Raw genomic sequence first — 12,315 nt, forward strand, 5'->3', positions numbered from 1 at the left:
ATCTATCCTCCTCTTAGCACTGTGCGCCACTCCTGCCCCAGTAGATGCCGCTACCCCTGCGCGTGCCCGTAGTTGCAGACTTCTGCTTCCTTGCCCCCCCGTAACCCCACGTGTAATCTGTTTCTTTTCCGGCGCGGCGTTTCTTGCTGTTGGGCTACAACAGGGACAGAGCCAAAATGTGTCATTGTGGAATGCCCGGATTCCTCTTCGTAGTCAACCTCAGCCTCAGGATCTACCCTTGATTTTGGTGCAGAGTGGAAAGCGCTCCTTGCATTAAGGACAGCCTGGGTGAACCCCGCTATTGCCTCGTTCAACCATCGCGAAAGTCTGACCACCTGTATGTCAGTCCCCCCAACTCTGCCCTCACTGCACCAAAGGCTTCCAGGAGCAATCGAGATTGTTGGATGTTCTCCCCGCTCATCCTCACAAGATGTCCTATGTTCTCACAGTCCAGTGTTTCTGGATCAGGTCTGGAGTTCGCCCTCTTGCGACATCTCTCAGGTATGGCTTGCAGCGACACACTTGTACCCGCAGCCTCAGACGTCACACCTAGAAAAGTCCTATCGCTTGATTCAGTCATGAAAGGGCTTGGAATCCTCGAGGGGTTCAGCACCTCCAAATCCAGGGTAACCATCTCATCGTCTATGACTTCTTGCTGCCCATCATTCTCCTGAATTGGAATATCTGGCGTGGCGTTTTCTTGAACTTCAGATGTACCTTCTGTCTCCTCCTGATGCTCAACCTCTGCGAAACAAAAGATAGATGCTTGGTTAGCAGCATTGAGGAAGGAGAAGTGTAGGAAGCACACGCAGTATGTAACATTTAGCCAACCAGACTGTGTAATTTGTAGGGCTTACCATCTAATGGAAAACTGGGCCCAGCTTCCACATTGATTGTTGGTCTTCTCCCGTGACATTTAATCATTGATGCTATCTCTGCTCCACGGCTGTTAGTTGCAGCCTACTTGGCAGACCTCCTCCAGTTTGTGACCGTTCTCGGATGATCTTTAATATGCATATAGATTGGGCTAACCAAACTGGAAACAATACGGTGGAGGAGGATTTCTTGGAGTGCATAAGGGATGGTTTCTAGACCAATATGTCGAGGAACCAACTAGGAGGGAGGCCATCTTAGACTGGGTGTTATGTAATGAGAGAGGATTAATTAGCAATCTCGTTGTGCGAGACCCCTTGGGAAAGAGTGACCATAATATAGTGGAATTCTACATTAAGATGGAGAATGAAACAGTTAATTCAGAGACCATGGTCCAGAACTTAACGAAGGGTAACTTTGAAGGTATGAGGCATGAATTGGCTAGGATAGATTGGCGAATGATACTTAAGGGGTTGACAGTGGATGGGCAATGGCTGACATTTAGAGACCGCATGGATGAACTACAAGAATTGTACATCCCTATCTGGCGTAAAAATAAAAAAGGGAAGGTGGCTCAACCGTGGCTATCCAGGGAAATCAGGGATAGTATTAAAGCCAAGGAAGTGGCATACAAATTGGCCAGAAATAGCAGCGAACCCGGGGACTGGGAGAAGTTTAGAACTCAGCAGAGGAGGACAAAGGGTTTGATTAGGGCAGGGAAAATAGAGTACGAGAGGAAGCTTGCAGGGAACATTAAAATGGACTGCAAAAGCTTCTATAGATATGTAAAGAGAAAAAGGTTAGTAAAGACAAACGTAGGTCCCCTGCAGTTAGAATCAGGGGAAGTCAACTGGAACAAAGAAATGGCAGACCAATTGAACAAGTACTTTGGTTCGGTATTCACTAAGGAGGACACAAACAAGGGTCTCGTAAGAAGAAGGAACTGAGGGAAATCCTTATTAGTCTGGAAATTGTGTTGGGGAAATTGATGGGATTGAAGGCCGATAAATCCCCAGGGCCTGATGGTCTGCATCCCAGAGTACTTAAGGAGGTGGCCTTGGAAATAGCGGATGCATTGACAGTCATTTTCCAAGACTCCATAGACTCTGGATCAGTTCCTATGGAGTGGAGGGTAGCCAATGTAACCCCACTTTTTAAAAAAGGAGGGAGAGAGAAAACAGGGAGTTATAGACCGGTCAGCCTGAAATCGGTAGTGGGTAAAATGATGGAATCAATTATTAAGGATGTCATAGCAGCGCATTTGGAAAGAGGTGATATGATAGGTCCAAGTCAGCATGGATTTGTGAAAGGGAAATCATGCTTGACAAATCTTCTGGAATTTTTTGAGGATGTTTCCAGTAGAGTGGACAAGGGAGAACCAGTTGATGTGGTATATTTGGACTTACAGAAGGCTTTCGACAAGGTCCCACACAAGAGATTAATGTACAAAGTTAAGCACATGGGATTGGGGGTAGTGTGCTGACGTGGATTGAGAACTGGTTGGCAGACAGGAAACAAAGAGTAGGAGTAAATGGGTACTTTTCAGAATGGCAGGCAGTGACTAGTGGGGTACCGCAAGGTTCTGTGCTGGGGCCCCAGCTGTTTACATTGTACATTAATGATTTAGACGAGGGGATTAAATGTAGTATTTCCAAATTTGCGGATGACACTAAGTTGGGTGTCAGTGTGAGCTGCGAGGAGGATGCTGTGAGGCTGCAGAGTGATTTGGATAGGTTAGGTGAGTGGGCAAATGCATGGCAGATGAAGTATAATGTGGATAAATGTGAGGTTATCCATTTTGGTGGTAAAAACAGAGAGACAGACTATTATCTGAATGGTGACAGATAATAGGAAAAGGGGAGGTGCAACGAGACCTGGGTATCATGGTACATTAGTCATTGAAGGTTGGCATGCAGGTACAGCAGGCGGTTAAAAAGCAAATGGCATGTTGGCTTTCATAGCAAGAGGATTTGAATACAGGGGCAGGGAGGTGTTACTACAGTTGTACAGGGCCTTGGTGAGGCCACACCTGGAGTATTGTGTACAGTTTTGGTCTCCTAACTTGAGGAAGGACATTCTTGCTATTGAGGGAGTGCAGCGAAGGTACACAGACTGATTCCCGGGATGGCGGGACTGACGTATCAAGAAAGACTGGATCAACTGGGCTTGTATTCACTGGAGTTCAGAAGAATGAGAGGGGATCTCATCGAAACGTTTAAAATTCTGACGGGTTTAGACAGGATAGATGCCGGAAGAATGTTCCCAATGTTGGGGAAGTCCAGAACCAAGGGTCACAGTCTAAGGATAAGGGGTAAGCCATTTAGAACCGAGATGAGGAGAAACTTCTTCACCCAGAGAGTGGTGAACCTGTGGAATTCTCTACCACAGAAAGTTGTTGAGGCCAATTCACTAAATATATTCAAAAAGGATTTCGACGTTGTCCTTACTACTAGGGGGATCAAGGGGTATGGCAAGAAAGCATGAATGGGGTACTGAAGTTGCATGTTCAGCCATGCACTCATTGAATGGCGGTGCAGGCTCGCAGGACCGAATGATCTACTCCTGCACCTATTTTCTATGTTTCTATGATGCTGCAAAGACGAAATGGAATTTTTTAAGACAGGGTCCTTCTGAACAAACCCACACACACACATGAATCACATTTACAGATGTTATTGCAGTGCATTAATATGCATATATTTAAAAGCCCAAATAAATGTAAATTTAACATATTACTTACAGTCACTGCTTGTCCGAGGTCCTGCCACTTCTTTTTGAGCTGCGCACCAGTTCTCGGGGTCATAGACATTGTATTAAACTCTACTGCGACCTGGTCCCAAACTTTTGCGAGTGCAGAAGCTTTAAGCTTATTTTTACTGAAGCTCCCTTTGTTCTCAAGAGCACCCCATCTACTCTCAATTAAGTCTACCAGGGGCTCAATTTCTTCCGCGAGGAATCTCTTCCTCCTTACATAAGAACATAAGAAATAGGAACAGTAGTAGGCCATACGGCCCCTCGAGCCTGCTCCACCATTCAATAAGATCATGGATGATCTGATCATGGACTCAGTCTCCCCCATCAGTGGAAACATCCTCTCTGCATCCACCTTGTCAAGCCCCCTCATAATCTTATACATTTCGATAAGATTATGAGGGGCCTTGACAAGGTGGATCACCTCTCATTCTTCTGAATTCCAGTGAGTAGAAGCCCAACCTACTCAACCTTTCCTCATAAGTCAACCCCCTCATAAGTCAACCCCCTCATCTCCGAAATCAACCTAGTGAACCTTCTCTGAACAGCTTCCAAAGCAAGTATATTGTAAATAATGGAAACAAAAACTGCACGCAGTATTCCAGGTGTGACCTCACCAATACCCTGTATAGCTGTAGCAAGACTTCCCTGCTTTTATACTCCATCCCCTTTGCAATAAAGGCCAAGATTCCATTGGCCTTCCTGATCACTTGCTGTACCAGCATATTATCCTTTTGTGTTTCATGCACAAGTACCCCCAGGTCTTGCTCTAGTGCAGCACTTATAATCTTTCTCCATTTAAATAATAAATTGCTCTTTGATTTTTTCTGCCAAAGTTCATGACCTCACACTTTCCAACATTATACTCCATCTGCCACATTTTTGCCTACTCACTTAGCCTGTCTATGTCCTTTTGCAGATTTCCCCATCTCCATCGCTGGCCCTTTCGCCCACTCTGCGCTGTTCCATTGCAGCCATCTCGTGAATGAAGCTGTATTTCCTACCTGCAAATCCACCTCTGCCACCAATGGATTCTCAATGGTGATCCATACAGTCCCCACACGGGCTGTTTTTTTAATACTTTCTACTGCACATGTTCAAATGGGTATTTTTTTTTTCTTATGTGCATGCGCAATGCACTGAAACTGCAGTGCATGTGCTGGAAAAAAAAACGGGCACCAAATTGCGCATGTGCAACGTGCATGCCCAGTGGGTTAAAGAAAAAAATTCTGTGCACGGTGCGAATGCGCGATTTGTTGCCCCTTTTTTTTCAGCGCATGCACTGTGCGGTTTCAGCGCACTTTGGAGGCTCCGCCCTTCAGATTCGGATCGGATAGCGCCAGCGCCAGAGGGTGCGCGTGTGGCGAGAAAACTCTGCATTTTTATTTTCAGCACTGAGGGGCCGGAAGAAAACGAGCATCCATGTAAGTTTGCGCCTTTTTCTTTCTTTCGAGAAACTTGGGCAATTATAGTCTGGCAGAGAGGCTTTTTGAAGCAGAATGCTGCACTGGCAGTCAGGTTTTTAAAGAGAAAGCGATGAGGGAGTTTGCTGACGTTAAAAGGTCAGAAGTGTTGGAGAAACAGTTGGAAGCGATCTTGCTTAACCAAATAAGATAACCTATTGATGTGGAATGTTCTTTGTTCTGTATCATTATATAAAGATTTTGGTGATGTCTCCTGCGGCAGCTTTGAAGAAACCTGTTGCATAAAATTTAAGGGCCACGGTGACCTTGCCAGCCCTGTCCACGCCCTGGTCCGAGGCCCGATTGTGGCTGCAACTGGTGACACAGCTTGGTGATAGACTCCTTTGTGAAGTGGAGGTCCCTGAGACATTAAAACTCAAGCAGAATACTGTTGTCATGTCACTGCTCGAAATTGGAACTAAAAACAGAAAATGCTGGAAGTACTCAGCATCTGTGGAGAAAGAAACAGAGATAACGTTTCAGGTCGATGACCTTTCGTCAGGCATTGCTCCTCAGTGAAGTTGAGTTTCGGGACGTGTTCCCTGAAGACCCGCTGTGATTATGGCCTCCTGTGCGGTGTCCTCCTCCCTCTTCTTCCTGCTCCTTCCTGTGTTCTTGGCAGCTCTCCCCCTCATCTTCCAGCTATAAAAGCAGCCCTACCAGACCACCCATGACTGCAATAAAACTGTTTTGAAGGCAGCCAAAAGCAGTCCTGCACCAGCAAAAACCTCTTATCTGGTCAGAATTCATTTGCAGAATTTAAAGGAATGAGCCAAAAAACGCTCAGATGCTAACCAGCAGCCTACAAGGACAAAGCGGCAACTTACCTGCATAGAGAGGGATGAGTCTTTTAAATAGTGTTCCTGCAGAGTCCTTGCTGACAGCGCCACAAGTTGCTGAACGAGTTTATCACATGGCGAGTCAAGCACAGTGGCAGCCCAATTTCACACAAGTGTCCTACAACCAGCGTAGGTTCGTTAAATATTGCAGTGAGCTTCCTAAATCATTCCAACATGCATCCTGGACGCCTACGGAGGAGCCTGATCCAATATGGTGGGCAGGGTGCTTCTGGCACAGGACGGGGGAAATATTGGATGCTTCGGAATATTTCGGCATTGATGTCAAATGCCTTTTTCTCACTCATTGACTTGGTAAGTTTGAATAATACCAAATAACATTTGATCAGGTGTCATAAGTGCATAAAGTCAATGGTGAGAAAAAATAATTCAGCCGATCAAAGGTCATTCTTCTACTATATTCATTCTCTCATCATGGCATCCATATATATTTTGAATAACTCCGATGTCTTAATCTCTATTAATGTAACTTGGAGGATTTGTACAAATATTGAGTAGCAACATTTGTCCTGGCAAAAGCTTTCCAGAAAGCTCCTTAAGTTTGTCAAGTGATTAGCTGAACCGTACAGACCAGTAATGTCCCAAGTTCGTTCTCTAGTCTGTATTATGTTAGCTGGCAGCAATGGGCAGTCGAAGGTGTGTTACAATTGGTCTTGGTGCACCTGAGTTAAGGAAAGCATCTTAATCAAGAGTCCCCACTGTTAATTGCTGTCAAGAAAATCTTGCTAGAAATACAATGAAGATAGAAAGCAGCTGTGAAGGCCCACACGGTTGAACAGCCTGCCAACACTCACGGTCACAATTCCCACATGATTATTGCCTCAGGCAAAGTCCTGGAGGATGCCTGACACATCTGGAACAGTAACACAGCACAAGTCAGTGCCTTGAGGAAAACAGAAAAAATTGTTTTTTTTTAATTGTATCTGCTCCAAATTTACTTTTTGCCAATTTCCCTGCATGTCCTTTTATCCCACTCTCTGGGTTTATTTTGAAGTATTAATCTGCGTTTACTTTATACAAATTTAAATTTTATATACTTTTCTAAATACCTTCTTTCTTGACTAAGGGGTATGTTTTCCGTTGTTAACAACAATGGAGGTTCACATTAAAAGTGGTGGAAAGCCAAGGAAAGAGTGAGATAAGTGCCAGCAGGCATTTGTGGCAGTTTCCTGGTGTTCTGCCCCATGAAAACAGAATTGTTAGTATTCACATCTGGCATTGTTTTATTATCCACTGCTCAATCATTCTACTAAGGGCTTGTTTATGGGTCCTAACACAGGTTGATATTGTTTCTCTTTGGGTGCAATAAATGTTTTGATGGTGCCCACTACTCCTAACCTGAGTTGAACTTTGTTGCATATGCAGACTATGGATGTACTCTCTATGTAGTCACTGCGTGGTTGCATAAGATGGAGACTTGTTTACCTGATGTACCATCAATAAGGTTTACACTGTGTATATACTATGCTGGCACCACTAGAGGGTGCAACTGGTGGAGACTGGGGGTTTCCTGCCCTGGTAGCAGGGCCCAGTATAGAAGGCTACACACCATGCTTGTGGCTCACTCTGGAGTTTGGAATAAAGAACCAAGGTCACTACAGTTTGAGTACAACACATTGCCTCGTGGAGTCATTCACAAGTACACTACAGACATAATAAACAATGGTAGAGATTTTCCTCTTCATTGTGCCGAAAGAATGCTTAGTTTCCAGATACAATCCAGAGAAAGGGAGAGTGGAGATCCATTGCATCAGGTCTCCACTCCCACTGTGCTGCATGGGATTTCCTGGGTCTTACCAGAAACTCATAAGTGGGCTGTTCTTGGAGTAGATACAGGACCATTAAAAGCATAGTAACGAGGTTGGAGAGAGTGTTAAGAACATAAGAAATAGGAGCAGGAGTAAGCCACCTGGCCCCTCGAGTCTGCTCCGTCATTTAATAAGATCATGGCTGATCTGATCCTGGATTCAGCTCCACTTCCCTGCCCGCTCCCTTTAACCCTTTATTCCCTTATTGCTCAAAAATCTGTCTATCTCCGCCTGAAATATATTCAATGACTCAGCCTCCCCAGCTCTCTGGGTCAGAGAATTCCATAGATTTACAACCCTCTGAGAGAAGAAATTCATCCTCATCTCAGTTTTAAATGGACGGCCCCTTATTCTGAGACTATGTCCCATAGTTTTAGTTTCCCCTATGAGTGGAAATATCATCTCTGCATCCACTTTGTCGAGCCCCCTCATTATCTTATATGTTTCGAAAAGATCGCCTCTCATTTTTCTGAACTCCAGTGAGTATAGGCCCAACCTACTCAACCTATCTTCATAAGTCAATCCCCTCATCTCCGGAATCAACCTTGTGAACCTTCTCTGAACAGCCTCCAATGCAAGTATATCTTTCCTTAAATACGGAGACCAAAACTACGCAGTACTCTAGATGTGGCCTCACCAATGCCCTGTACAGTTGTAGCAGGGCTTCTCTGCCTATATACTCTAACCCCTTGCAATAAAGGCCAATATTCCATTTGCCTTTTTGATTACTTGCTGTACTTGCATACTAACTCTGTGTGTTTCATGCACAAGGACCCCAGGTCCCTCTGTACTGCAGCACTTTGCAATTTTTCTCCATTTAAATTATGATTTGCTTTTCTATTTTTTCTGCCAAAGTAGATAACCTCACATTTACCTACATTATACTCCATCTGCCAAATTTTTGCCCACTCACTTAGCATGTCTATATTCCTTCGCAGATTTTTTGTGTCCTCCTCACAATTTGCTTTCCCACCCATCTTTGTGTCATCAACAAACTTGACTACATTATACTCGGTCCCTTCATCCAAGTCATTAATATAGATTGTAAATAGTTGAGGCCCCAGCACCGATCTCTGCGGCACCCCACGAGTTTTTGTTTGCCAACCGGAAAATGACCCATTTACCCCGACTCTGTTTTCTGTTAGTTAGCCAAACTACTATTCATGTTAATAAATTACCCCCAATCCCATGAATTTTTATCTTGTGCAGTAACTTTTTATGTGGCACCTTACCGAATGCCTTCTGGAAATCCAAATACACCACATCCACTGGTTCCCCTTACCCACCCTGCTCGTTACATCCTCAAAGAACTCCAGCAAATTTGTCAAACATGATTTCCCTTTCATAAAACCACGCTGACTCTGCTTAATTGAATTATGCTTTTGCAAATATCCCGCTGCTGATTCCTTAATAATGGACTCCAGCATTTTCCCAACGACAGATGTTAGGCTAACTGGCCTATGGTTTCCTGCTTTTTGTCTGCTTTTTTTAAATAGGGGCGTTACATTTGTGGTTTTCTAATCCGCTGGGGCCGCCCCAGAATCCAGGGAATTTTGATAGATTCCTAGTCTCCCACCTCACTTTCCTGCTCACCTGCCCATTGGGTGCGGAAGTCGAGAGGCACCCAAAGTAATCTGGTGGTGGGGCTTCTGTAAGGACCCTGTGGTGATCCACTCCAGCCGCAGCCCGAAGGCTCATGTTGCTGCTGGCCTCACCTGTCCTCCTATATCCCAAGGAAAGTCCATGCCAGAGTGCATACCATTACTGGGCTTGTGCCTGGGCAATGTAAATAGTCCAGCTCAGGAAAATTGGGCTATACTTCCTTCCCAGATGTGGCACCTCTTCAGCCTACTCGACTGTCAGGCGACCGGAGGAGGCACAGAAATGAAAATCAACCTTTTCGTATCTTTGGCTGATGAATATTACAGCTGCAATGTGTGTTATCCGTATCTCCATAGGAGACACAGGGGAAAGCAGAAGAAAAGGCTTCATAGTAGACTAGCAATCACCCATACTAACTACCCCAGGGCCCTATGTATGGACTTACACGCAGCAACTTGTCCCTCAGGGAAAGTACTGCATTGCCAAGAAATGTCTACTGACCTGTGCTACCTTCTGAATGACATATTTCATGGCTAACAGTCAGTCAGCACTGCCCTCCCTGTGGAAGTCAAGATAAAGACTGCATTCAATGTTAATGCTGCAGATGCTTCCAAGCTGTGCAAATGAGGGCGTCACAGAAGTAAACTATTCTTTGGTACGTGGAACCATTCAACATGTAGGTGCCTGATGTGCTGTTTGGCTATGCCCTCTGAGCTTAGGACAGAGCAGCGGCTACACTACCAACGGTTTCAGAGCTTCTACCAATCTGTGGTGTTCGCTAGGGAATAATGGTAGCTATTTGGGCAGGCCCCCAGCAGTTCTGTGGAAACATCAGAAGAGCTTTCATAAGAACAGAAGAAATAGGAACAGGAGTAGGCCATACGGCCCCTCGAGCCTGTTCCGCCATTTAATACGATCGTGGCTGATCTGATCATGGACTCAGCTCCACTTCTCCACCCACTCCCCATCACCCCTTATCCCCTTAGCGTCTAAGAAACCATCTATTTCTGTCTTAAATGTATTCAATGTCCCAGCTTCCACAGCTCTCTGAGGCAGCGAATTCCACAGATTCACAATTCCCTGAGAGAAGAAATTTCTCTTCATCTCTCTTTTAAATGGGCGGCCCCTTATTCTAAGATCGTGCCCTCTAGTTCGAGTCTCCCCCATCAGTGGAAACATCCTCTCTGCATCCACCCTGTCAAGCCCCCTCATAATCTTATATGTCTCGATAAGATCACCTCTCATTCTTCTGAATTCCAGTGAGTAGAGGCCCAACCTATTCAACCTTTCCTTATAAGTCAACCCCCTCATCCCTAGAATCAACCTAGTGAACCTTCTCTGAACTGCATCCAAAGTAAGTATATCCTTTCATAAATATGGAAACCAAAACTGCACGCAGTATTTCAGATGTGGCCTCACCAATACCTTATTTAGCTGTGGTAAAGACTTCCCTGCTTTTATACTCCATCACCTTTGCAATAAAGCTCAAAATACCATTGGCCTTCCTGATCACTTGCTATACCTACATACTATCCTTTTGTGTTTCATGCACAAGTACCCCCAGGTCCCGCTGTCCTGCGGCACTTTGCAATCTTTCTCCATTTAAATAATAATTTGCTCTTTGATTTTTTTCTGCCAAAATGCATGACCTCACACTTTCCAACATTATACTCCATCTGCCAAATTTTTGCCCACTCACTTAGCCTGTCTATGTCCTTTTGCAGATTTTTCACTTGGTTAATGTGCAGATGGTATGTAACCATGTAATGTATGTAACCATCGATTTGTAATTATGCAAGGCAGCAGCCATAATTCGTAAATCTTGAGCCAATCCAACAATACCAAGCTCTTTCATGGGTTTGTAGTTTGATATTTGAAAGAATTACAGGCAATTCTCGATTATCCGGGTCCCTCGGGGATTGGGCTATTCCGGGTAAACGATTTTTCCGTTAGGGTGAGTCTACGTTTTAAAGTTAAATCTTTAATGAATAAATACAATCGTTAGGGCGAGTTTACATTTATAAGTTAAAACTTTAATGAATCAATACAATCAGCTACAAACAGTAACAAAAGATGGACATTACCAGCATGCTTGTACAGGTTCTGTGCCTGGAACCCGGTGCGGGCCCTGCCCCCGTTCCCAACGTCTGCGACACACACACCAGCAAAGCAAGGGCAGAAGAGGGTGATTTTTACGGTGAGTGAGAGTGTGTGAGAGAGAGAGAATGTGCAAGTGTGAGAGAGAGTCTGTGAGAGGGAGAATGAGCTAATACAAATGAGCACAGTGTTTGGAACGCGATTTTTCCAAATTATTTGGATCTGTCTTTTCACATGTTAGCAACAGAATTTTAAATCCCGTTACAATGGTTTCCTGTTGGATCTGTGTACGGATATATATATATATATATATATGTGTGTGTGTGTGTGTGTGTGTTTCTAACTGCATATTTGATAACATCACGTGTTGATTATTAATTTCATATGTTTTTGATTGAAGGAAGAAGAAACAGTTGAAGAAACTGAATATACAATGTGATAAGAAGCTGGTACCGTTAATGACTGGTCAGGTAAAATAATAGATACACTGCATCAAGTTTGTTTGAGTGCTTTGGGTCTAGAGAGAAAGAGAAAATGTTAATTTCTTGCCAGTTCAAATAATCTAAAGGAGGAGAATTGTGTCAGATATATTAATCGGTGGCAGAAATCTTGCTGCATCTTACAAATGGGCCAGCAAGCTCGGGGGATTAATAGATAGGCCGCGAGGTGCGTTCTCCTGAACTTGCTGCTCAACTTGCGCCACTCCGTTATTTGCTTCGCACAAACGACTGAAGGGTGCAGAAAAAAGTCTAACGGGGCACACTGCAAGATGCCCTGCTCCAGCAAAATCTGGCCTGACTAATTCAGTGACATTTTATTCTAAAAGTCCGATAGTGGTCACCTAATATTTGTTGAAAAGGGCAA

The 12,315-nt window shown here is 44.4% G+C and overlaps 1 long non-coding RNA gene across 1 annotated transcript in view; it reads left to right on the forward strand.

Moving 5' to 3' along the window:
* LOC139234907 (uncharacterized) overlaps positions 1-11,926 on the forward strand; it is a 62,532-nt gene extending 50,606 nt beyond the window's left edge. The window contains exon 3 of the long non-coding RNA XR_011588360.1: positions 11,852-11,926. This is a non-coding gene — a long non-coding RNA (uncharacterized lncRNA). The remainder of the gene's footprint in view (positions 1-11,851) is intronic.
* Positions 11,927-12,315: the final 389 nt, after the last annotated feature.

The sequence above is a fragment of the Pristiophorus japonicus genome, chromosome 2 (genome assembly GCF_044704955.1).
Source record: "Pristiophorus japonicus isolate sPriJap1 chromosome 2, sPriJap1.hap1, whole genome shotgun sequence".
NCBI classification, from domain to species: domain Eukaryota; kingdom Metazoa; phylum Chordata; class Chondrichthyes; family Pristiophoridae; genus Pristiophorus; species Pristiophorus japonicus.